This window comes from Cinclus cinclus, chromosome 5 (genome assembly GCF_963662255.1).
Source record: "Cinclus cinclus chromosome 5, bCinCin1.1, whole genome shotgun sequence".
Classification (NCBI taxonomy): domain Eukaryota; kingdom Metazoa; phylum Chordata; class Aves; order Passeriformes; family Cinclidae; genus Cinclus; species Cinclus cinclus.
In genome coordinates this window covers 28,354,740-28,382,498 of record NC_085050.1, presented here as the reverse complement: position 1 = coordinate 28,382,498, position 27,759 = coordinate 28,354,740, and the positions used below count along the sequence as shown (strand labels likewise).

Here is a 27,759-nt window from a genome sequence, read left to right as displayed (position 1 = left end):
GTAGAAGTATTGTTTTAGGTAATGAAAATTTTTGTAATATTTAAGTAACCTTGCAGGGAGCATACTTTTCATTCAAGGCTGCAGAAATTACTCATGGTGTGTGCCTTTTTCCCATTTCTTGTTTGTGAGTGGACAGTGTGTATTCTTGTTCCATGTCCTGTTACTCTACGTGAGAGTAATGATTTGGAATATTTTCTTGCCCAGGCTCCATATTGCAGAACACTGGTTCTGTTAAAAGAGAAGATGGAAACTTTTGTTTCAAGTGATAGTAATGAGACTTGAGTAGGGTCCTAATTTAATTTATCTGCTAACAAACCTCAGAAAAAAAATGCAAAACCCCTTCATTTTATGAATATTTAGTGCATAATTATTGTAAAGGAAAGGGATGCAGAATCTGACAGATACCTAACATAAGGTCTCACTAGTCCTGTGAGGCTCATGGAAAAACAACACTTGTCAGTAAATATTCTCAATATTTCTGCCAGCACAATATAGAATAGACAAAATAATTCAAGAAAAACACTTTTGGAATTCCAGGTCTACTTATATGTATTAAAGCACTTTCACCAAGATAAAAAGGTGTTATTTACATGGGCTTTATTCTCATCTTGCAGCTCTTTTGAACTAGGCTGACTTTCCAGTCTTATGCCAACTTAGTCAATAGTTGTGCTGAAGTTAAGTAACTTCTGTATGCAAATGGGAATGCCACAAGGGAATGATGAAAGAAACCTCTGGAGCTGTATCCAGCTTGGCAGTAGGGTTTTGTAATGTCTCTCAGGGTATTTCTACAGCTGTATAGCATCTGCACATGACATGAGAGGTTTTGGCACTTACAAAAGTGACCACAGTGCTGTTAAAATCTAAAAGTAAGCTAGGTTTTCTGAGTTCTCATCACAGTCAGTAGTGACCTGGTCAATACTGACATCAGATTCTGATCCGCTATCCTGCTCACTGGATATTAGTGTTTACTTTGGGTAATACAGATAGCTATGTTTTTGTCTGCCTTTCCCATGGAAGCAATGATTTAGGTTCGATGTATACTGGAATTAAAATATTCTGTGAAATCAACAACTCACTGCTTATTTTCTAGAAGGAGAGTTAGCTCTTTAAGCTCATTCCCCTATAAAAGAGCACATCCATTAAAGTGGTACTGTTTGATTAACTCCTGAGATGACTCATAACATGTTCAGTAGTAACTTTGCAGGACTGGTACATTCCCTCTGCACTGCAGAACGTGGCTTGTGGAATGGCCTCTGAGGGACCTCCATGGAGGCTCTCCCCTCAGGAGGTCAGGCCTTCACTGTTCTCCCATTGCAGAGGAGAGCAGAGTGAGGTGGAAAGGCCAGTGTTGGTACCAGCAGTGAGGTACAGCAGCTGGCATGCTGTGCTGTGGCCAGGAGGCGTGACTGGAATTCTCATGTGTCTGCTGGTGCCATCTTTTAATAAGTTCGATCTGAAAATGGTAAAAATGTTCACTGAGAGGGCATCATTCACCTCTGATTCTTATAGTGAATTACTGCTGATAAGAGTGCCCAGCAGTCTGTTGAGTAGGTAGGCAGAGCTGAGCTCTCTGCTGCTGCACTTTGAGTGGCTAGATTTGCTAGTATAAAGCTCACATATGCTTACTGATGACCACTTGCCTGCTGCATACCTGGTTGCTCAAAGAAGTTCATTTATGCATTGTTAAATGCAACCTTAAACTGCCTTTATCAAGAGAATGGTATTGAACTTTGTAAATAGGTTGAAATATTGCCTTTTATCTTATGATTGCTTCATTGAAACCCTAAATATTCAAAATAAATGCTAAAACACTTATATTTAAGTTCAGTTGGAAAACAAATGTATGTGAATTCTTAAAAACAAAAGAAAACTTCTAGTGACATTTACTGCTGACAGTACAAATTTTTCTTTCCAAAGGTAGTAGTGAAAAAACCCAGTCTTGATTAAAATGAATATTTTCTTTTGTGTAGAAGTTGTGTAAATGGAAGGCTACTCAAAAGTGTGCTGTTTCCTTTGTCCTGTTCCTTTTTCTTTGCCCTTTTTACCATACCTAGTTAGCGATGTCCATGGAACTATGGGCTCCTACCCCCAAATCTATGTTTATGCAGAGAAGAAAGCTTCTGTATTTTCATCAAATGGCTTCGCTGCATGTCAGAATTTAAAATTATATGTCAGGCCCTGAGCTGAATAGGGCTCGTTTGATCCTGAATTGACATCTTTGTATCCCCAAAACCAGGGCATGTGTCCTCTATGAAATAAATCTTTCAGAGAATTACATGTTGGATATGAATGGTCTAGCTGTATACTTTTGATCAAATTGCTACCCTGAAACTAGTAACTTTTCATCCATACTATGTTATATTTTCCATGTTTATGTATATAATTTGCATTATTGTGATGCAAACTTCATTCTTTATACTGCATCGTTAATGACACATATGAAATTAAATAACATAAATTGCAACATCCTGAATTATTTCAATATTTTAGTTCTTCTGAATTAAATGTTTTTATTATCATGCTACTGCATCCATGCTACTGCAATTTTGCATGGAAACAATTGAGATACATTCTTATTAGCTTATCATATAACAATAAAAGTAGTTCATGGTGTTTTCTTGAGAATGTATTCCTTAATTAATAAATGTATTTATTAATCTTTTTCATTTGCACATACAAATTAAGGGGTGAAAAAAAAAATCCAGTTTTCTCTTTGTCATTTTTTTTCTATTACATAAAAAGAAGTAACCCATTGTCCCTTAATGTAGAGGGGATTACTCTGGGTTTGTTTTTTTTTTTTCACAATTAATAAAATTAAGACTGTATTCTCTGAAAATAGTGTGTGTTTTCCGGAGATGTCCTTAGAGAACATAGAATTTAATAATTGAGTTAAAAGTCTTTGGGAAAATGTCAAGAAAACAAGAAATAGTGAACATATATGAACTTCTTTACTGAACGTGGAAAACTCTGAAAACTTTTTCTATATCTTGTGTTTTAAAATATGTGATTTTATATGAATTAAGAAATTGTAGGTGGGGTTCAAAGCAGGAATTCTTTCAGATATTTTTTCCTCCAGATTTTTACTCAAGAGACTGAATATCCTTGTAAGTATTTAGAGAACTTTATTTTACATGGTTTAATTTCCAAACCTGGATCAATCTTGATAAAAGCAAATCTAGAATGCATTTCTTTTATCACTGTTTCTCTGAGTGTATATAATCATCAAAATAAAATTAACCTTTGCTAATTTCAGCCAAATCATTGCATATATTTAGGTTTATGTTTGGGCCTTAAGTGCCTTTGTGACAACGTTGAATTCTTTCTCTGAGGCAATGTATTTGTTGAACTTTTCTCTCTGATCGAATTATGAGGATGCAGCATAGGATCAAAAGTCTTCATGAAGTTGTGGAGCATACACTCTTCTTGTGCATTAAAATGGGTTTCTCTTTTTGGAAGACCACTAGTCAGTGCTCCTTGCCTTTACAAACCCCATGCTCATGTTGTCCCAACTGCTTTTTTTTATATCTACATTGTAATTATTTTCCCAATTAATCTTGCTAGGAACTGATCTGAGACTGATCCAGCTGTAGCTTCCAAAGTCTTCCCTCTTTGCAAGATGCTCATACTTGATTGATGATTTTGAGGTTGGGTAGGGGGAGCATATTTCCCCACATTCCACTCAGACATGTTCTCCTAAAATTTCAAGGCCAGATTTGCTATATCTACTGTCTTTTCTGCTCTGTAAGATGCCCCTCTGCCATGCAGTCAAAACTAGTTCAAGAATCATGCAGTCCTACCACTAAGGTATATAAGTATCAGAGAAACGCCATTTAGGAGATGTCACTGCACACTTTTTTGTGGTACCAAAAAAATCACAAAGGTACCCAAAGAATCTGCCGCTGTTATTGCACAGGATGAAATGCAATACTTGTTTCTGTACCTACATGTCACAGTCCACTCAGATAAAACTTGAAATGCTTCCCAGTTAGTTTTTCTGATATGTGCTCTTCAAGCCTTGCCCTTTGGGACCACTCACCTGTCACTAAGGATAAAGTCACTGTTGTGGCATTGTCCTGGTTTCCAGAACTAGGACAGTCATAAAGGACTCCTTAAGTCATTTTGGCTCTCAACACGATGTCATTCCAATAGTGTCACTTTTATTGATATGAACAAGATATAACGTTTTCTTAATCACAAGCTTTGCCAAAGGACAAGCCACTACTGTATTTGTTGGTAGTCTCTGGAGGGATTACCACTCTGAAATTGATTTGGCTGTGCTCTGTCTTTGCTGACAACTGATAAGAACTTCCATGATTCATGATTTTATTCTTGATTTGCTATACTTCAATGGAATCTGTCTTGGGATCATTCAGTTGAACAACTTTATCTTTTGAACATCACTTTTTCATGTCAGTTTAAATTCCTGTTACTATTGGTGAGATTTGTTGCTCAGTCAAGGAAGATCTCTGCTTTTTACACTGAAAAGTCTGAGTTAATATTGCCCAAGACTTTTTCTTTGATTGATTGTGATTCATGAGCCATGTCACGAGAGGCCTATATCCACACAATTTTATACCAGCCTGAGACTCTGAATGTGATTTGGGACCACTCCTTCAGATGGATGTGGGAAAGTTATTCAAGTTGGAACTGTTTTTCCAGGGGTTGGTTGTTGTTGTTGTTTTTTGCCTCAATTACATTTTCCGTTTTCCAAGTACTTCCTTACATGTAATATATCTGTGTTCTACTGGGGGAGATTTCAATGAAGCCATGTCACATCTCAGTTTGATGGCCATAACGTTTTGTACCTGATTCTCATGTATAGTGTATTTAGGTTGAGCTGTTTGAAGTGTATGGATATCTTGAGGAATGACCTTTTATTTCCTAAACAACTTCGAAATAATTTAGTTGAAGTTTACACAAGCTAAGCAATTAAAGAAATACTACATGTTTAAAGAAAGTTATTAATATTTACATAGACATTCTGATCCAGCAGAATAAAACAAAAGCAGATGACTTGCAAGTGGCTTGAAAAGGGGAAAAAAATCTCTGTCTCTTTTGATCTCTTGGTGCATGAATTTCCTTATATTTCCTTTTGGTAGAATATTTATCCTTTGCATGACATTTTATAATCTTGAGGAACACCTTACTTTTTGCTCCTCTGTGTAACCCTTAGGACTATGGATGCACAGGTAAAATTAAGAGACAAAAATGTGAGTCATTGTGGCGGAACAATATCCACCTATTCAGAAGATATGAAGTCAGAAGACACGAAGGACAAACAGTATTCATTGACATAATTTTATCTCCCCAAAATATTGATGGTTTTTTTAGCCCTGACTTGAAGGCTGCTGGGATTATTTTAAATGTGTTTCTTAGAAGTTTGGCAGTGTAATATCCTCACTCTAAGGCCTTTGGTAGGCAAAAGACATATTTTCACAAAAAACATTGAAAACCAATATGTCTTAAGTTGGAAGGAGATATTTCATATCCAAATTCTCAGTGTATTAAAAGCTAAGAATATTCATGTAATAAAATTATAAGTCTAATGATGTTGGAAGTTGTCAGAATGGATTTCTGAAGGGGAAATCATGCCTGCCCAAGCTGACTGTCTTCTACAGCAAAGTGTCTCAGCAAGACTGCATATGAGATATAACTGGAGGACGAGTGTGCAAACAAGTAATTTTTAGAAGCAAAAGAGAACAAGAAAAATAATGAAACCATTGCAGTTTTAACTGTTCAAAATTTTAATGATTCCTATCTCATTAGTACTAACACTCTTTTTTCTTTTCCTGTTTCATGTCAGATGAATCTCAAAAGTATTGAGGGTAATGATCAAATCACAACTTCAAAGATAACACTTTCAAAATGAATACAAGAAAGATTCTCAAGGTATTTATTCTGAAACAGAAGTTGTTGTCCTAAAGTTTGAATTCCAGAAATATAAGTCAATTTACAAAATAAATGTTGCCCATTATAGATAGATTTTTTTTTTGTCTTTAAACAAAACAGAATTGTCACAGTCTTCTTTTACTTGGTCAGTTTTGCTTTCAGAATACTTTTTGTCTTGCATGATGTTTCTTGCTTTAAAAACATTTGTAATCAAATCATATAAAGTAGTCAAGTCATCCATAATCTACAAAAATGAATATCAAAATAATTCCCCAAATTCTGCAAACCTAAAGACTGCTTGTTACAGATCAGAGGTGAGAAGTTCTGAACCAATTTTGATTTTGATGACATCTGTGACCAAGGCATAGAAGCTTACTCCCAGAGTTTCATGATACAATTTAGGAAAAATAATTCTTCTACCTATTTAGGTAATTTGTCAGAACTGTATTGTGTTATAACCAGGGTTGTTGGGTGGTGGGTTTTTTGTATTTTTTTTCCTATTAGTGTTCTCAGTATTTCTCTAATCTATCAGGAAGAATAAAAGTCCCTGAGCAAAGAAAGAAAATTGCCTTCTAGCTGTTAAGAAATACTCTACATTTTGGGACATTGCACACAATATTTTGTCTGATATCACAATAGAGAAAATTAATGAATATTTCAAAGTTTATGGTGAAAAAAATCATCTTGACTAGCTGGAGTGAAATTCAAAAGATAAGTTATAGAATAATTATCATGACAGTGTTTTATTAATACACCATTGTTCTCTTAAGGGAAAAATTGCTTGTTCTTTCACAGTTTCTGATAGGCGCTACAAGCAAATATAATGATTTCATTTAAAATATTGTTCCTCTCCCATTTGAAATGAGCTTTGTATTTTCTTGCTTTCAGAAAGAGCTAAGTTGAATTTTACTGCTTCATAATAAATAGTGTTTTTTTTTGTATGAAGACATATGTATGAACTGCTGGGTCAGTCTTAAGAGCTGGAGTGTTTTATTACAAGCATGAGTTTTGGTTATGTACTTTACAGCATATGTCGTCATCATAAATACGTCACGTTGTAACCTCTATTTGCAGAATCAACTTGGCTCCAACAATGAAATTTTCTGCTTTGAAAATGTGTTTATAGTGATTTTTGGGTTTTTTTTTTTTGCCGTTCCCTGAAGGAGTTCCCTGTCCATCTGGTGTTGTGACTTAAACTGCCATCTCTTTTATATAGTTCTGATATCCCTTCTTTAGAGACTAAAATTTCATTGGTTTTTATACTGTCCGATCAATTGCTCAGGAACTTGCTGTATTTCCATCAGTTTTAGGTAGCAATATGGCCACAGCATTAACTGTACTGGGGAAGTACTAAGTTAAAATAAGGTAAAGAAAGTAAAGGGATGCAAGAAGTGCTAGAAATATTTTAATGAAATAGTACAATTTTCTAAAACATTTTAGAATAAAAAAATGGTTTTTCTCTTTCCCTTTTAAGGCAGTGCAAGTGATATATGTTATCTTCTTTTTTGCATATAGGTATTCAATAAGTGGTTAATTCAATTAATCTTTAAAAAAAGGCAGGTAGAACGAACATTCTTTTTAGATGTAAAATAAGTACCACATTTCATCATCATATGCATTATATTCTTGAGTTTTTGCTAATATTGTTACTCCAAAACAGCTGGAAGCTTATTATTTGAGGAAATTAAATGGATGCATTGATTATACCGTAACAAGGTCTGTGTTTTGACACTGGCCTCCATCCAAGACTGATAAGTAATGCTAACCTGAGTTGAAAGCTTTTTTGTCTTGAAGAGCATCCTCAGGAAATAATTTCACAAATCCAAACAATTCTATTCTTTTCATTACTAAGTGTAAAAGGTGAGTGACTTCCTTTAATCTCAAGCTATTATGATATGTTAAAATTTCAAATTAAAAATTTGCCTAATTTCTCATCTTTAATAAGTTATATTAAGTTAATTTTAAAACTCAGTTTTGATTAGACTCTGCTAATTCGCTGAATTATGCTATTTTTTAAAAAGTCTTAGAATTAAATTTCAAAAAAATTTTTAAAGTAGTAACTGTGTCGGTTTTTCAAGGTTAATCTCCACACAGTGCAAAGACCACACATTAAAGAAGGCAAGCCTTAACACAGCAAACTAGTTCATTGCTGAGTTTTGTATTATTTTTATCTCATAGTCACAAAGTAAAGGAAATATTTTCTTTTTTTTTTTTGATAGAAATTCAGTAGGAAAAAAGCACTAGTATGAACTTCAAACTATAGATGCTGAAATCCATGGGTGAGATTAGGACAAAGAAAACTCACAAGTAGAAATCTTGTCATGGAAGCAACTGAACAAGTTAGCATCCTATACTGGCATTGGTAATTATGGCTTCAGCATTAGGATTGTACAATAACAGCTGGGGATTTACAGTAAAGTTGGCTCTTGGACTTCAGCCAGAGGCTCATTTGAATCTTTACTGAATTTAAATCAGTTGTTCTGCAAAGGAAGTTACTATAGTTCACAAAATTTGTTAATTTAGAGTGGCAATCTGTCATGCATAATTGTACAACAGTTACTACAGTACAGACTCTTGCTGAACTCTTTGCAAGTGTAAGTGGTAATTGCAGTAGTTGGCTGAAGGTTGATGCTGAATTTTCTTTTGATTTGAAGATGAAATTATTTTAAAAAATACAAAGTTATAATAATTCTGATGAGCAAAATTGAAATCTGTATTGATACTGAACTTGGCACTCTAGTGGTGATTTACATGAAAGAAGTTTTTAGTAGAAAAGAACATTGAAGTTTACAGAAAACTGAAGAATACAGAATGGCTATATTTTTTTTTTCTGTAGTTAGATCAGCATGTAAATTACAAGGTTTGGACAGAGTCTACTTTTGCCTCTGAGTTTCTCCACTGGCATCCATCAGATTGGAATCTTCCTATAGATCTGTGGTCTCTCTTTCAGAGTATATTACAAAATCCCAGAAGGAAAGTGCTCCATACTTGTGTTGTATTTTTGATAAAGTACAGGCATTTTGGAATGTCAATTAACTCTTATGACAAGCTGAGCCAAAACTCTACCACAAAAAATGCAGAAAGCAGATTGGCTTTTTGCAGGAGAAACTACTTTATATTCTACTATCAGCAAATTAGTTTTAAAAATATTGTAGTAAAAATATTATTATTACTATTTAGATCAGGGATACTACTGAATGTTTTTTTAAGATGCAGGTGCTGCTTCTCTTATAACCTCTAGTAGGATGCAGGACTATTTTGAAAGTGTGTATCACATTGAATCATATTCTAATTTTGGAGTAACTTCACTGGTTGTTTAGCATGAATGAGGACAATAAAATTATGTTTTTCTAAAAATGAGGAAAATTATACATTTGCATAATGATTGATGGGACTCATACTGCTCAGATAAAATGTTGTGATTACCTGAAAGCAGTCAAGGTAAGAATGAAGTGGTCTCTCTTTATCTTTTATAAATGGTGGCGACTGAACACTTGGGAAAAATACAGTCAAGTTTAGAGAAAAAACAGGTTTGTTGTGGCAAGGGAAGGGAATCACCTGTATACTTAGCTGTGGTGCTTACTGTTCCTTTAGGTTAGGAAACAGGGCAAAGGGTAATGGCTTTAAACAGAAAGAGGGTGATTTAGATCACCATTAAAAATATTTTTTTTTTTTTTTTTTACTGTGAGGGTGGTGAGGCACTGGAACAAGTTGCCCAGGGAAGCTGCAGGTGCCCCAGCCTGCAGGGGCAGAAGTGTTCTGGGCCAGGTTGGATGGGGCTTTAAGCAACCTGGGATAGTGAATGGTGTTCCAGCCCACGGGAGCTGGAAACCAGATGATCTTTAAGGTCCCTTCTGACATGAACCATTTGATGATTCTTTGATTTTTATTTCCTCAATATTTTTTTCTCCTGATAGATGAAAAACAATGTCTTGAGATGGTTCTAAAGCTGTCACACAATACCCACTGAAATTATTACCTGAAATATTGTCAATAGTGTATGCAAGAAGTCAGGGTTACATTCTCCCAGTTGAAGACCACATTTTTTTCTTAACTCTGTATTTTGCTCTTTGTATTTTAAAGTGTTTATTGATTTTTCTTTGGAGTCAGAAGTGCATTAAAAACACTGGTTTTAGACTAAAAATAGAATTTGTGTTAGAATTTGTGCATTTTGGGATATTCTGTACCTTTCTAAGATTTGCAGGTGTTTATTGGTCTGAGTTTTTATCTGTGGATTTCAGCAATTAAATGTAATTGCCAGTCAAAATATTGGAAGAAGCATCTGATGAGCATGGCACAGATGTGTTGTGTGATTCCAGTAGTATAAATCAGTATTTATGGGGCACTCTATAAAGAAATTTGTCGCATGTGTGTTGTTTTTGTAAGAGTAACAGGCATAAATCCTGTTTTGACCTTGAGTTTGGCATTCAGAAGATGGTATCTATGTACATCCATATTATTTAATCTCTCCAGCCAGTTTCCAGTCCAGGATCTATGTATTTCACACAACCTTAATGCAATGAGAAACAGGTGTGGGTACCAATTATCCCTTTATTCCCCAGGTATCTCAGTTCCTACATAGGAACCATCTGAACACATACAAGACAACAGTACAGTTGAGCTGAGATTGCAAGTTGTGCTGCATAATGCAACAGGAGTTACAGATGCAACCAGCATGATATAACCTTCCTGCTTAATTCCCTTCTATTGAATAAACCAAGTTCAGTCTTGGAACACAAACCAGTAGAGTAAATAAACATAATTTAAACCTTAACTGTGGATACTAAAATCTAGTGCCTCAGCTTTAGGCCGAAATGACACCCGTCCCCTGGTGAAAGAGTTCAAAAAGCTTCAGTCCTTCTAACACAGTAATGAAATCTTTTATGATGTCCACAGAGACACTTGCTTCACACCATCTGAGATTTTCTATGTGAATTTCAGTGGGAATTGAGGAGACACTTAATTGCATGTTTGGGTCAATTTCCACTTAATTTACAAAATTTTGTTGTGGAATCACTTATCCCTTAAAATAAACTACTCTTGGATCAAATAATTAAAAATATTTAGACTAGGAGTGTTTCCCTATAAAAAAGCCCATAGACATTTTTTACGGTTATTTTGATGTTCTGGAGATTTTTTTTTTATTTTGGTAGTTTTTTAATAGGAATTTAATAGGAATTTAAGAATTTTAAAATTTAAAAATCCCCCAACATTTTATTTATTCATTCAGTTTGGGTATTTTTATAGACTAGCTTAACATTTGTTCTTGAAGACAAAGTGCAGGTGAAGGACTTGCTTTCTAGTTGCTGGGCATAGTCCCTCATCTTGTAGTCCTTTTCAAATGAGATTCTATCTCTTTAAAATAGAATCTTCCCTGATCCATATCATAATATTTAGCATTTCGGTTTTCATCAAAAGAGCACTTCTGTAATGCCTGTCCTAATCCTTTCCAAATACTGTCCTTTGGTATGTGTTATGGCTTGGTCTTGCAGCATGAAAATTGGATTTCTTTCTGCAAAGCTAAGATGGAATATGCAGAAGTGTAACCTCAAAAAAAAAAAAAAATAGAATTGATGCTATTTCCTAATGCTATGTCCACAGCATTGCAAGTTTCATTGTAAAAGTGTGTTGCAATTGGATCACGCTGTATATATAACCAATTTCTCACTTCTGCTCATCAACCTGTTCACTTTCTTTTGCTTCCCTTCCTTAAAATGAAGCCAAGGGTCTTTCTCTTTTGTCAGCCTGCCTGGGGGTTTAAGCAGAAGGCTTAATCAATGTCTTCAGCTGTGATCTGGAAAATGCACTCTCTTACAATTTGGATAGATCCCTACCATTCAAATAAAGTAAAACTGAGAAATCTTTAAAGGCTGAAAGTTCCAAGTCAGAAATGTAACTGAAAAATCATTATCCTGAGAATTAACACCCCCCCCCCGTTTTTATTTTTTTTTAAATTTTTGACCTTTAGAAATTTGTAAGTTTCTTAATTATCTTAATTATATTAGACCTTGAATGTCTTGAATATCTAGTAGTCTTGCTTGTGATCCTATTCGGCTTTCCCATAAAAATAAGAAACTATTTTTACTAAGTTTTAGCAGGCAGGGAATCTTCATAGAAGTAAAATGCATGTTTCTCTGTGCATATGCATAGGGTTTTTCAGAAATTTCACAAGATTTTTGCATTTCATCTTATCCTTACTAAAAGATTACACTTTTTTATATTTTTTTCACTCAGTCACTTTTGAATCTTCAAGTATCTAGTGTATGTTTAGGAAATATGTTTAAAAATTTATTTTACAAATTGGTGTGATGTCTTAGGAACACAGTGCCTTGAGAATTTGCTGTATGTGCCTACTTATATGTTTATTAAGCCTCTAGCTTTATTCAGTCTTCTTTCTGTATCTTGGAATAATCTTTGGTGATTCAATGTTTTACTTCTTTGCTTTATTTTTTTTTACAAAATAACTCCATTGTGATGTTCTCAAAATAAAAAAAAAAAAAGTGTTATTAAAACCCCATAACATTACTGTAGAAAGCTGGAAAACTGAACAATCTGCTTCACTTTTTATATGTTTTGGTTTTCCACTTCTTTAATACAAGAATGAAGGGTAAATTTGGAAAGACTCTCTAAAAGTAAATAAAATAACCTTTTTTAGACTGACATATGCCTTTAAAGATAAAAGGTATTTACAAAGAATGTCTTGCCCACCAGTGCCTACATGTTTCATACTGTTTTTAAGACCAGAAGGCACCATTTCTAGACAATTCATGAATGCTTAGAATTTAGTTTTATTACCTTTATGCCATTTGTGGTTCGTATGATGACAGAGTACAAAGGTTAGGAGAAGCAGAACTAGATCTATATTTATTTCTAAAGGTCCACAGCTCTCTCCAGCATTTCAGACAACATGGTATGTGCACCGCAATTTCTCATCCACAAAACAAGCAGATCCCTATCTCACAGAAGGTCATCAGCTACATATTTTAAATTATTGTGTGTGATGTTAGACAACATAAGCAAATAGGAACACCTGGCAAGGGGGGATATTAATATAAAGCACGGAAGTATTACCGATTCTTATTTGTGTGGTGTATTCTGTAACAAGCATACTGATATCACCCATTAATTTTCAGTGCCTTCTATTATTGTCACAAATATTATTTGTTTCCTGTCTTGAAGATCAGGCTTGTAGGCATCATTCTAAGCTCATCCTTCCCTCATAATTTATTTCCTTTGTGTTTTGAGACTGATGAGCTATAAATTGCACATGAGATGCACCGGGTTTTATAATCAGATGCTGTAAAGAGTAGAGCCTGGCATTATTTCACTGCTTTGCTAAACAATTTTACTAATGAGGCAACTAATACAATGTCCCCATTGTAAGATAAAACTCATGATGATATTTCTTCTGATTGGGAAGAAGGATAAACAGTTTTATTGTAAATTGTTTCTAGCAAATATTTTCATCCTTTGAGATGTTTTGTGGGCAGGACCACTAAAACTAAGTAAGCAGTAGATCTGTCAAAGATGGAAAACTAGGAAAGATTTAATTCATCCTTCTTGTCTCAAATATTTCCTTCCAAAATAATTGCAAGTAAGCAATGTATTTATAGCATCATAATATCCTATTTGTTACAAAAAAGCATTAGGAATACAGCATCACATCCTATAATACTTTCTGAGGACTTGCTTTTTTCCTTGGCAAAGTGAATAAAGTTTGATCATAAAGATAAGTACACAAAGTGTACCATGCTTTGAGGAACTGAAGGTGTTGCTGAATTTCTGGAGCCAAGCACTATGACTTGCCTTCCTCTCTCTATGAAAAGTTTGGTTTGGTTTTGGTTTGTTTTTTCTTTATCCTCCATGAGAATTAATAATTATCCTCTGAAAAAATAAATCTCGATATTTCTGATTCTCTTGTGCACGTGTGCAAAAGTGGGAGAAAGACATCCTCATCACAGACATAGAGTTGTACAAGACCAATATTCAAGTCTCTGATCTTGGTCAAGGTGACTTAAGAAAGCACTGTGGTATCCGAGGCGGTGCTTCCCCCCGTTTTAATTTTTTTTTTAAAAAAACTCCATTTCTTGTTTTATGTAACAATTATCTTGTTACTTATCTTGTTTTATGTAACAATTTTCATAATTAGTTTGACTCTTGAATTTCCAGAATAAGTGAGGAAATCCTACCTGGTTTTCATGCTTTTAAAGCATAGCAAGAAATGAAAAGAACTTTCCCAACCAGTTTGTGTGGCTAAGAAATAATGATTAGAGTGTTGGAACTTTGATTGGCTTGCCTGGCAGTGAATGTATGGTGTGAAGTTGAGGAAAAAAATTCTGTACAATGAAAAAGATTTTTAATTTTATTTTGCTTTTTGTAATTGTTGACTGATATTACTTTCTGATATAGCTTTAGTTTGTGGTTTGAAAGATAAAGATGTGTGTTAAATGACTCAGTCTCTTTTCCTCTCATCCTTCAGAGGAATATGGAGTGGAGAATGGACCACCACCATCAGAATTTTTTAAGCGCTGGAAATTTTTCATGCTTTTGGAAAATGATCCAATTTTTCATGCAGGTGTGCGTATTGTTCCTTAGCCAGGAGAGAAGGTAGTGTCTGAGAAATTTTGTTTTCCTATTATTCTTCTCAGCAAAAAGCATAATTTATTGGCATGGAGGGCAATGTGTCTGAAATAATATCTGTGTCATTTCCATCAGATACAATATTGGACACAAAATTTCCAATATCATTTGTATTTTGAAATGTGAAGATTCATTCCATGCCAGAAGTATAAGTCTGATTCCTCAGAGTACATGCAGTGTAAGTGAAATGAAATGATCAATCTAAATTTATTTATTCATTTGTGAGTTACTTTTGTGGTTCAGGTTAGGAAGCTAAGTGGTTACTTCAGAGAAAAAAATCACAGATTTTCCATAAGGTTAATATGACGAGATATTTAATTATTATATGTGTGTTGTTTGTTCCATGAAAAATAATTACCAGTGCTGTGTGTCTCATCTCTTTCAACAGCCACAGTACTGAGAGGTCATTTCTCATAATTCAGCTATCTCTCACTCCTACTGTCCTCTTGCATAAATTTTATCTTTTCAGAAGCTCCTGCCTTTACAATCTTGAAGAAAATTCTAGTAATTGGTCTTGTCTCCCTTACCTCCCCCACTAGGACACACTGAAAAGGCAATTAAAAGTAAAGGAAATCATATGCCAGCCTTGAGATATTAGTTTTAGACCAGCTGAGAGCCATTAATAAACAGCCCAGCAAACGGACCTAATTTGAATAGCAATGACTTAGAAAATGTGTACCAAGCCTGAGGTCTTACTGTCAGTGGGGCAGATAAGTACATTGCAAATGTTGTCAAAAAAAGACTTGTGTTTTTCTGATTTGACTGAAATATCTAATCATGCTTTTATTAAAATTTCTGGGAGCTTGATTCAACTTGAACAAAATAAGGATTCCGTTTAAATATGTAAAGTGAAAATATTTCAGTGTTATTAGGTCTCAATACAAATCCTGACAGATATAAATACTATTGTGTTATGACTTCAGAGAAATACATTTATTGCTACTAAGGGTTTCATTTTGCTAGCAAGGTCAGCTAAATTTTCCAGCTTGTAACTGCTTGCAGAAGTTAATTGTGACTATGTTTGCACACCCAAGAAGAAAGGAATTAGAAGATATTATTTCCAGTTTATCTTCGAAGTATTTGATTTTTATTCAGTCATATCTGGTTTGCAATTTGCAATGAAAAGTAGAAAAATATTTAAAAAAAACCCAGCCAAAAACCAAACCACCCTTGTACTCAAGAGGAATTTGTGAAGTTTATTTTGTTTGCTTATGGGGTATGTTTTGGTTTTGGAAGTAGGTAAGGCATTCGTTTGTTTACATTTCCTAACTCATTTCTCATCGATTATAGGATAAGGAAGCCTCTGTGGAGGACAAAAGAAATAATGAATATATCTCAGATTTTGGCCAAAATGCAAATGCTGTTAACTACTAAAATTCTGATCTAATTCCATAGTAGGTCAGGATTGTTTCTTCATTTTATTTTGTAAATAAAAATTGTTAATTTTCTGTAAATGCAAGACTAGGTTAAATTAATTTTTAAAACTAATCAGTTTTAAATAAACAAATTAATTTTTAAAATATTTTTCAGGGTTAAAATATAAGATGGGAGATACCCAAAAAACCAACATGTCCTTAAACACAACAATTACCACTCTATTTTATCCTAATAACTGATTTGCTGTTCTAGTTTTGTTTCTCTGGAATTGTCCAGAGAACCTCAAGAATAGATCACAGAAATGTGTGATGTTTATTATGCTCCTTCAGCCTTCCCAATTTCTGTCACTTGACTAATTCAGACCTTGCAACATGAAGATTTAGGTAGCTTGTTTTCTTCTTTTCTTGCAACCAAATCTATTGTAGCAGCAGGTGTTCTGCTTCCTTGTGATAATCTCTAATCCTTTCTTAAACTGTGTAGACTGCTGTGTATCCCAATTAAGTCTCTTAGGTCAATTATTTGTTTTATAAACTTCCCCCCCCAAAAAATTGATCCTCCTCCCTCCCTCCCGACCCCAAAAAAACAAAAAACAAAAAAAAAAAACCCAAAAAAAAACAAAAACAAAAAAACCCCCACAAAAACAAAAACCTAAAACACAAGAACTTAACAATTTAAAATATGTTGACCTTGAGCTTACTTAGCAGTCTCATGTTAGTGCGTTAGAACAGAAGGGAAAGAGGATCCCTACATTTCTTAATACATGATATGTATTCTGTATCTTTCTTCACTCTTCTTGATATTAGTTTTGGTTCCAATCTCTTTGCCTCTTTCCTTTCTTGTATTTAAAAATCATAGATTTATCAGAAAGAACAAAAGTCCATACAAATATCTATTGCAGATTCCCTACTGGAAATGTATTTGCATCAAATGCCTGTGTAAGCATTTTTGCAAACACAAAGTTTATGTAATATGGCTTGGATTTCATGTTATAATAGCAGGGTATGTTTAAATAAGGGAATGCACTTCTGTTATTCTAGTTCTGAAATATATTTTTGAAAAATATGTATAAGAGACAATTTCTGTGCATTATATCTCTACTGAAAGGATATAGTAGGTACAAATGTGTTGGAGCTTTCTTAGCACATCACTGATTTTGATGAGAGCCTGTGAAGATCTGGTCGTTCAGTACTCATTCAGGAAGGTACTTATTTACTCAGTTTTCTTGTTTAGATCTCCTGCCAGGACTAATTTGGCATGGTTTTATCCAAGGACTTTTACTTCAGAAATGTCTCTCTATCTATACCATAATGAAATTTCTGCAAAAAATTAGATAGCAGTTTGCCTTAGTGTGTAGATGTTCCCATGCCTCTGGCCGATTGCTCACAGAAGTTCCCCTTGGTACATCTTGGAGGTGCACTTAGTGAGAGCAGTAATGTATTTTCTCAGTGTGTACAACTATTGGATTTGAAGTAAGACTGTAGCCTCCAGAAAGAGAGGGACTAAGGGACAAAGGTATTTTGAAAAATAAAGAAAAGAATTGATTTACACTTCAGTTCAGTCTCACTGTGTCTCCTTGTTTTTGAGAGGGCAATATCTTGTTAATATTTGCTGGAGACAAAATATAAGTATTAGTTTTCTCAGAGGAGTCTTTGATAAGTAAATAAACTTCTCCAGGAAGAACCAGATATAGCATTAAGGTACACATTTGCAAACCAGAAGCTTTGCAACAAATGATTGTGACTGTAAGCTAATACTTTTAATAATAGTTAACTTACTAACAATAAAAATACCATACAGTTGTAAATTGATTTAGATGACAGCATGATGATATAGATGATACAATTCTGAAAGATCAAGCTCTTGTATTCTTCAGAAAAGGAGAATTAAGTTTTGTCAAACAACTTTTCTACCTTACAGTGTTTTAAAGTAATAGCCATGCCAAATAAGATACTGACTGTTTCTGTGAAGGTTCTAAAGTTTAAGAACCTGAATGTTCTTTTTGGATGCAGTTATAAATGCCAGTCTAATCCATAGCTTCTTTTTTAATTGATAAATACTACCCAAGAGTCTGTAATGTAGGTGTGATATCAGTTTTCAAGAAAAGGCAGGTTATTATAGTAGAACAAATACATTAAAAATACTTAAATTCACCTTGATCCAGGCTAATTTTATCACAATGTTTATCAATATACTTCTGAAAATACAAAGTGCTGTCAGCTTTATTTGGAGTCATGTGGGGGACCTATGGAACAAGACTTAATAATACTCCATACGTGTTTATTTTCATAGAATCACTGCAGTTTTTTATAATTTGCATGATTACATAATTTCATTATGGTATAGATAGAGAGATGTTTCTGACATAAAAGTCCTTGTATAAAACCATGCCAATATTTGCTGCAGGTGGAATGTACCTCTTGTGGTCATATGGTCCAATTCGCCTGCTCAAAGCAGGGTCAGCTAGAGCAGGCTCCTCAGTTAAGTTTTGAATATTTGTAAGGATGGAGACTCCAAAGGACCACTGGGCTACCTCTTGCAGTGCTTTAACACACTCAGACTAGTTTTGTTTTTTGGTTTTTTATTGTTATATTTGGATGGAATTTCTTATATCTGTATTTGCACCAATTGCCTCTTTTCCTCTGTCACTAGGCCTTACAAAGAAGGCTCTGGCTCAGACTTCCTCCTCCCTTTTATCAGGTATTTATGGACATTACTAAGACCTTTTGCTTTAAGGCTTCTCTTCTCCAGTCTGAACACTACAGCTCTCTCAGCATCTTTTCTTATGACAAATGCTAAGATTCTTTCACCATTTTGAGGCTCTCTGCTTCAGTAGGTTGGTGTCTGTCTTGTGTTTGGGAGCCCAGAACTGGTCCTAGAAGTCCAGATGGTTCTTGCAAGGCTAGGTAGACCTGTTGGTGACACTCTTCCTAAGTCCAGGAGACTTTTGACGTTAACCTGGTGAGGTCCCTTGGAATGGCAGCATAGCCATTAGATGTATCAACCACTCCTCCCTGTACTGTGTCATGTGAAGTTTCTGAGATGCACTCTGTGGTCTTGTCCAAGTTATTAATGAAGGAATTAAATACTGTTGGTCCTGGTAGAGATCCCTAAGGTACGCTCCTAGTGGATTCCCTTCCAGCTGGGCTTTCTGCCATTGATCCCAACGCTTTGAATGCAGCTGTTTAACAGGCAGTTTTTAGTCCACTTAATTATCATTTTATGTAAACCATCATTTTATCTATGAGGATACCACAAGAGACAGAGTCAAAACCTTAAGATAAAGAGTGGATGCTCTTTCCTCATCCACTGAGTTAGTAATTTCATTGTGGAAGGCCATCAGTTTGGTCAGATATTTCTTACTCATTAATCCATTCGGACTACTCCTGATCTACTTCATCAATTTGCAGTTGCTAAAATCATGTTGAGAGTGCATGTTTTCAGCACCATCTATGTACTTGAGATGTCAATGTTTATTCTAAGTGACGTAATTGAAGAAAATAGTTTAAGAATTGTCTGCAAAATGCGATTCCTCTAAGTTTTTTACTTTGGTAGTTTGCTGTGTGCTAATTTTTCCATGCAAAAAGAAAAAGATAAAACATTCTGTGTCAATAAAATTACAATGAACAGAAATATAGCATGTATTAATGAACTTTCACACAGCAATATAATATGTATTAATGAACTTTATCACATTATGTAATATTTCAAACTAAACAAGGTAAAATATGACTCAGGGAAGTTGACAGGATTTCCCTCCAAACACATTTCTAATGTAACATCATCAGGGAAGAAGGCCATCTGTCCATGTGTTTTTCTAAAAGGATATTCAGGTTTCTTTGGAAAGCAACCAGATCCTGTCCTTATAGAGTTCGGCACACCAATGATAGAAAATGGAGCCATTTAGCAGATTTAATATTTTTGTGCAATTCAAGAGACTAAAATGACAGGCAAGGCAACTGCCTTAGCAGTAAAAATCAGTGTATGCCCTATCCTCATGAAATAATAATAATGGTAATACTTAGAGCTTGATAGTTCTTTAAATGTTAATACATATAGTAAAGCTTTAACTAAGGCAATATCATCTGCTGGACGTACTTTTAAAGTTCTTTATAAGTGTACTCCCAGTAAGAATCATCCCTGAGCCAGGAAAGGATATAGATTGTTTTTCATCTCTGCAGTACTTTGGTACTTTAAGTCCTGTATTTCCTGAAATGTGTTCTCTTCCAAAAGACATTTAAAATTATGGTCATATGTGGTACCTGCAATTGGTATATTGAAACTAGAAGTTGTATCAAGAATTAATTTGAGCTGTAAAACTGAAGAACTTATGCACTTTCTCACTTTCTCTGCATATAGTAATCTTGTTAAATGCAAAATTCTTATGTGAGAATTTTACCATCAAGCAGTTTAAGATAGAGATACTCAATACCTTTGGTGGGTTTTCTCACCAAAGTTTGCCTCACTGAGTTCTCACTAATTTACAAATCCTTGCAGAGGTACAAAAATGTTACATGTTGTAACTCATGTGACTAAGGTTGTTCTTCATGAAGAAATCTTCTGTATTTCACCTCTGTCTATATTTTGTTTTCCTACACTTGAAATTAGTTATTAGACAGATCTTGGACTGCATAGATATTTTGATACATATAATTAATTTTGATTAGTTGGGAAAAAACATGGTTTGACTAAGGGATGTGGAAGAGAGACCATTGAAGAAGTTATTGGCTTAAGGTTCTGTGATCTAGATTGTAATGAAAGATAGATTAATTAATTGTTATGACTTGAAAAAATTGTATATAGCACATCAATTTTTTTGAATTTGTCAGAGCAGTGAGATAATAATTTCATAAATTACATTGGACTCAGACTGTTGAGAGAAATTACTTTCCCTGCTTAGTAGTTTTTGACTTACAGATGCATTGTTTTTCTTGGATATCCTTAGTTTGATGAGCTGCTGTTGTGACATCCAGGAAGAGAGTCTGCACTATGCAATAATTGATTTTGCTCTCCACATTATTTAGAACTTCATAGGTTTACATTTATTTATCAGAAGATGAGAGTAAACCTATTTTAAATTAATTCAATATGTTCCTAAAGGAAAAGAGTAAGGGAAGCTGCAATCTGTTCTTGTGGTTTCAGGACCCTGTAGAGCAAATGCAATTCAGCAAGGATATCATAAATGCCAGAAATATTCTGGGAAAGTCTGAGCATGACGGAACATCTTGCAAATAATAAATTAAGAGAAAAGGAGAAAACTACATTTAGCTAGTTATACATTAGAGATTTGAGCACCAAGCTAAAGCCCAACAATCCTTCTTAAAAAGGAGCAACATGGATGAAAAATGAACAAGATTTTTCAGCTACTGATATTGTAAGAAAATTCTTCAAATTTGGTTTTTTAAAAATCTCTCTTGAACAGTCTCACATCTTATTAAAAAAAATGTACTACATATTAGGAATTCATAACATTTCAGCTTACATATTTATAACTTTGAGAGAACCCAAGGAGAGACATTCAAACTATGGTACGTACGAGATATATGAGCATTAAACCCCTTTGAAATGGTTATGACATATTAGACAGTTATGACTTTTAGGCTCAGTGATTCAAAAATTAAGTGACACAGGAGGCAGTGTGGATTCAATATACCCAGTAGGGCAGAGAATGTAACAGTTTATTTCTCTTAGAGGTTCTATGGTCTTTTTTTAAAGTAAGAGAACTGAGGTAGGAATATCAGAAAATAACATTTAAAATACATTTCTGAACAGATCAGCCATAGAGAAAATTGTTTCCACTTTTAGCTAATAAAGACATCAAAATTTATATAATCTGTTGTTTCTGGTAATATTTCAGTATATAGAAACATAAATTTTTACTCCCAGATTAGACAATCCTATGTTACAGATGTGGAACATATGTGTTGTTTCATTTCAGTAGGTATAGAATGAAATGACTTCTTGAAGGAGAAAAGAGGTATAAATCATAGTTCATAGAATCACAAGCTATTAAATCATCTAGTCCCAACACCACTGCCATGAGTTGAAGCATTCAGTATTATTTTTATTTTCTGTATGACAGATAAACTCATGTTACTCTTCTAAAAAACTCAGACTAATGATGAAATTCAGGTTTTTCACACATCCAAAGTTTGTAACTTTAAAAAACAAACAGCTGGCCTTGTGACAAAGGCTGGTTTTGTTTTGAGAAAGAATGCTTGAAGTGATATATTGGCTATATTATTTTTTCTACCATAATGTAGCAATTAGAACAAATATATATTGTCATTTTGCCAGGCAATTTCATCTTAACCTTTTGAAATCCATGTAGAAGTAGGCATACAGAGAAGGTGAAGCGGTGTCACCTCAGGGACACTGGTCTGAAATATAATCCTTTGTTATACCACTCTTAGCAAAATGATTTTAATAATTCAGAGACATTTCTGGAAGCCCTGACACTTAGCAAAATGCCAGCAATTGTAAGCAATCTTCAGTAAGCCAGGAGTGAGGCAGAGCTCCTTATATTTGACCATTATGAATCACATGCAGCTAGGAGAATGGAGGAAGAACTTGCCTCAGAGAGTTCCAAAGGTGTCCTGTGCAATATGAAGCCTATGGGAATAGTAAGAGTCGGCAACACTGACAGAACAGATGGACACATTTATGTGCCCTTGTTGGAATGGCTCTTAAAGGCAGCATAGATGCAGCCAAACAGGCTGTGGTAGAAGTTGCCAGAAGTTCTGGGACTTTTCTTGATTCCACTTTAATCCATGTATGTGCATCTACAGCCTGCGATTTTTTCTAAAATACAAGACTCTTCTATTTTAAGCATTTAAATATTTATTCTCTCCCTACTGTTGACTGAAAGTTGTAAATGAGCTAAAATATGACCATTGGCTAATTTGCTGAAGTGTTGGCCATTCACTGAGATAATATTTGCTTGCTCTTTTGTTGTTTTACGTGATCATGAATCTACGTTTCTTCCTTCCAAATCACTGTTTCACAGGTTGGTTCCTAATGATATGCCAGTATTCCCTACTGATTTTTGCTTATTATTATTTAAAACAAACCTGGGGACTTTTTTTTAATCTCAGTAATAAACTAAAAAATATACTGCCACTTTTCTGAACTAGTGAATGAAGAATTTTAAGGTTATTGAATGCTTTCAGGCAATAAATTATAAAGAACACATATTTATATGGTAAATTCTGTCCTCCAAAAATCAGTTAGTGGTATTGGAGAGTCATGGATATCCAGCACACAGTTCAACTACATAAATTTCACCAAGTTTCTCACCAGCTAGGTGAGAGCACTGGGCTTTGGTTCTGTGATACTATTGTGATAAAGTGGAAAGTGCTGTTTTTTCTGTTTTGCTTTTCTTTGTTTTGGAATATTCAAAAGATTCAGATGTTGCCATTGCTTGTAATTGCAGTTTCATATCAAAAAATATTTCCTCATTTTAGGTGGCAGCAAAGTATAGACAGTACAGATATATCATTGCCACATACAAATACTGAAATGCCATTTTGTAGTAAGCAGAGACATCAGAAATAAGTGGCACAGTGAATCCTACGTACACACAAGGTCACTGTATCTGAAGTAGCATAAAGAAATTTATGTCAACTCAAGCACCTGTCTTTCTACAAATGCTATTAGCTATTTGCACCTCCTAGAATTCCAGTGTAATACTTGAGCACAAAGCCTCTTTGGTTGATAAAGCATCTACATCACAAAGTCAGCTAGTGACTGATGTGTGTGCCTTTACTCCCTCCCAGCAAAGCAAAGCCAGCATCTCCTTCCACTCTCGGCGATAATAAAATACATTGTGATCTAATCTATGTCAAAGAACTGAATGAAAGACTTTCAAAACCCTTTTTTTGCTATTAGCTGGACTTGTCATTCAAACTGTCTAAAATTGAAAATTAAATTAAACTTTTGTAATCCATTGTCATTAACAGTAAGAAATTGGGTACTTACATTTTCTGGAGGGGATCCTCAAAATTAATCACACTGTGCAGAACTTGATTTTACTTTTAAATTCTGTGAAATTTCCATTGTGTTTATAATTCTCCTACAACACTTGAAGAAACTTTGTCCCCAATTCAATCATTCCTCTCACTTATGGCTTTAGAAGAGCCTGCAGATATAATGAATTACTGCTAGCATGGTACAATTGAATAACTCCAAATGAGTCTCTATTAATAAAAGAGAACTTGTAGATGTATTATACAATATATTAGAGAAAAGAAGATATGACATAATAAAATATACATTTCAGCCTTAAAAGGTGGCTGATTTGTTGCATCTTCTTAGGAAGTTAAAGCAAAGGCTGAAATCATTCATGCAAGACAGTTGTACAGAAGAAGGTAAATTGCCCACACAGATAAATATCAATCCTCTACTCATGTATAAATCTGTTTTAAATCAAATCATATTCAGCCTATTGCATTAATATTTACTAAAATCTGTGTTACATCCTGACAATACTGGGAGTGGATCATTTTGAATGTAGCACCTTGGATAGTGAAAAAAAACATGAAAATTATGTCTGAAAGGTATAAATCATGGGGAAAACAAAACAAAAAAAAAATCAATTTTCTGTGTAAAAAAATGAAAAGCAAAAAACCTGGGATATATATTTGTTTTATGGATAGTATTTGAAATTCCGTGCTCTGTTCTGACTCTCTTGCCATGAACTTCATTGTGTGCATGAATTCATTTTTCTTTCTTTACCCTTAGTGAAAATAATATTCTAAAGTGTTAATATTGAACTGGGAGTATTGGACATTGTTTTAAAAACTGAATGAACTAGAGAAAAACATCTTAGAAAAAATGAAGAAAAGGATTTTTTAGAGAAAAAAAATCTTAGAAAATCAATCACTTTTGGCTAAGTAAAAAGGACTTTCGACACCATTAAGTACTTTACTATAGAAGTTCTTTGGCAAGATTTATGTGCACCTCATAGGAATTGGTATCTTAGTCTCATGAAAGAAAGATTAAGGGTGTAAAAATGAACAGATTATTTGACATATGAGGTATTTTTAACGCCCTGTGAAAAAGGTGCCAAGTTTTATAAATCATATGCTTTCTCTACAGTCAAATTGGGAAGAAATTCCATGGGAATCTGGAACAAATTTGAGCACCTGTCCTTGAATCATGTGGTACAACCTTGCAGTTCAGCTTGTCAGGAGAAAAAGACTGTGGAGAAATGTGCTGTGGGACTTGATTCCCAGGTCCTTGGTTTTGGTCTTCTCTGTTCTTGACTTCACCCTGGCATGAAAGTCAGATGAATTGCATCTGTCCCTCCTTACCCTTCAGCAACAGGGAATGCAGTTGCCTGAGCAATGGGAGAAGTGGTTGCCTTTAAGGATTCCTTGGAAAGAGAGTCAGGACTATGAGGCCTGACAGGTAGAGCACCTGCCTTAATGTGTACACATGACATAAAAAGGAGCTGTGCTCCCAAAGGAATGCAAGTTTAAAAGCTGTAACTCTGTCCCTGACTGCTTGTTGAGGAATTAGCTAGGGCATTTAAAAGAAGCATGATATCAAAGCAACATGGCAGGCAATTATATAGAAGAGTGTTCTGTTAGTTTGCTTTTTATTTTTACTGCTGGGAATTTTATATTTGAAAAATTCTTTCTATTTTGTTGGCAAAATGCTGTTTTGAAAATACAGCCTTCCTGATTTTGGAAGGGATACCAAATATTTTTTTATCAATTTGGTATATAAAAATATATCCAGATAATGGTAATGAAACTGGATTCTAATGAAAAGGTAATTAATCAGGAATCCTTCCTGATTTTTGTATTAAAATGAAGCTAGTATAGAACTCTGTCCCTGTGACACAATGGGAATATCATAGATTTTGACAATCTCCATTTTCCTTTACATAAATTTGAACTAGTCTTCTTCTATTGCTATAATTCCTTTTATATAACTTATGAGACGTAAAAATATAGATGATAATATAGGTTATGGCTATATTTTACCTTGTCTTTTGCATTCTCGTATAAAAAATTTTCCTGAGCTTTTCACGCTATAAACTACACAGACGCTGACTCAGGGTAGATTTTTTCCAAACTAAAATTCTTCTTTTCCCTTAGGATCTTTGATACTTCAGAAGTGCTGACCTAGAAAAAGCACTCTGCTAAAATACGGTTTTATGCTGGAGTCTCAAAAAAGAAACTGATAGATGACTAACATTCACAGCCTTTGGCTGACATAGGTCTATTTGCTGATGTCTGTGCAGGAAAAAATGATGAAACTCAAGCTCAGGAAATTGGGAAATGCAACTGTGTTTCATTATGGTTTTTGTAATGTTATTGGTTGGAAAAAAATCCACTAGCTGATATAAGTACAATGAAGTAAAACTAATTCTGTTGTGATTTTCTCCCATTTGATGTATAGTTCTACTTTTTTGGGGGTTTATTATTACAGATAAATGAAAGCATTGCATTTCATAATTGCTAGCACTATTAATCACAGAATGACAGAATGATATACTAAATTGAAGAGACCTGCAAGAATCAAGTCCAACTCCTGACCCTGCACAGGACCAAGATTCACACCACGTACCCATACTAGTATTTTCCAAACACTTCTTGAACTCTGTCAGGCTTCATGATGTGACCACTTCCCTGGGGAGCCTGTTCCAGTGCTCAAACACCCTGTGGATAAAGAACCTTTTTCTGATATCCAACCTAAACATACCCTGACACAGCTTCAGGCCATTCCCTCAGGTCCTGTCACTGTCACCACGGAGAGGAGATCAGTGCCTGCCCCTCTTCTTCTCCTCAAGAGGAAGTCAAAGACTGCAATGTCTCCCCTCAGTCTCCTCTAGGGTGACCAGAACAAGTGACCTCAGCTGTTGCTCACACAGCTTCGCTTCAAGACCCTTCCCTCTCCAACAGCTTGTCTTTTTTATATTGTGTCACCCAGAACTGCCCCCAGCACTGGAGGTGAGGCTGCCCCAGCTCAGAGCAGATCAGGACAATCCCTCCCTTGCCTGGCTGTGATGCTGTGCTTGATGCACCCCAGGACAGGGTTGGCCCTCCTGGCTGCCAGAGCACTGTTGGTTCATGTTCAATTTGCCCCAGACCAGGACCCCCAGGTCTGCTCTCCAGCATTCCTCAGTACATACATCCAGCATTACCCATCACGGGTGCAGAATCCTCTCTTTGTTGAGCTTCACGTGGCTGGTGATTGCCCAGTATTCTAATTTATGGAGGTGTCTCTGCAGGGCCACTCTGCCCTCAAGGGAGTAAACAACTCCTCCCAGTTTTGTATTGTCTGGAAACTTACTTAGAATCCATTTGAGTTCTTTGTCCAAGTCATTTATGAAGACGTTAAGGAGCACAGGGCTATAGAAGGACAAACTGCTGTGTCAGGCCACTGTTTGCCTATCTCCTGCTTTCTGTGCTCCTGCTTGCTCACATAGCCTGGAGACATTGAAATCTCCCTTGGTTGTTTGCAGCACTGGCCCTCCTTGCCTGGTTGGCTACCAAGGGTCATGGTGAGGCTCCTGAACTTTGAGGAGTCCCTCTACTTCTTGATCCCACCCCTGGTCTTTCCTTCAGTCATGGCAATTTGAGATTCACTGACTGAAATAAAAATCCAAAAAGTGTTTGATCAAATTTGATTTTGAATGAAATGAAATTATTGGACAGAGATAATTGAAAAGAAAATGTGTTTTCCAGGGTATCAAGCTGATATTTGAGTATGCCATGTAGAATTATGGCCATATTATTAGATGAATCAAAAGAATTTTCAAGATACATGCATGATTATACATTCATTATTTTAGTCAAAGGTCTTCTGGTGCAAGTTAATTCATCCATTATATCATCTAAATACACA

General features: G+C 34.9%; 1 protein-coding gene across 1 annotated transcript in view; it reads left to right on the top strand.

Moving 5' to 3' along the window:
• SGCZ (sarcoglycan zeta) overlaps nt 1–27,759 on the top strand; it is a 176,860-nt gene that overhangs the window by 72,151 nt on the left and 76,950 nt on the right. The gene's annotated exons all lie outside the window — the stretch shown is intronic.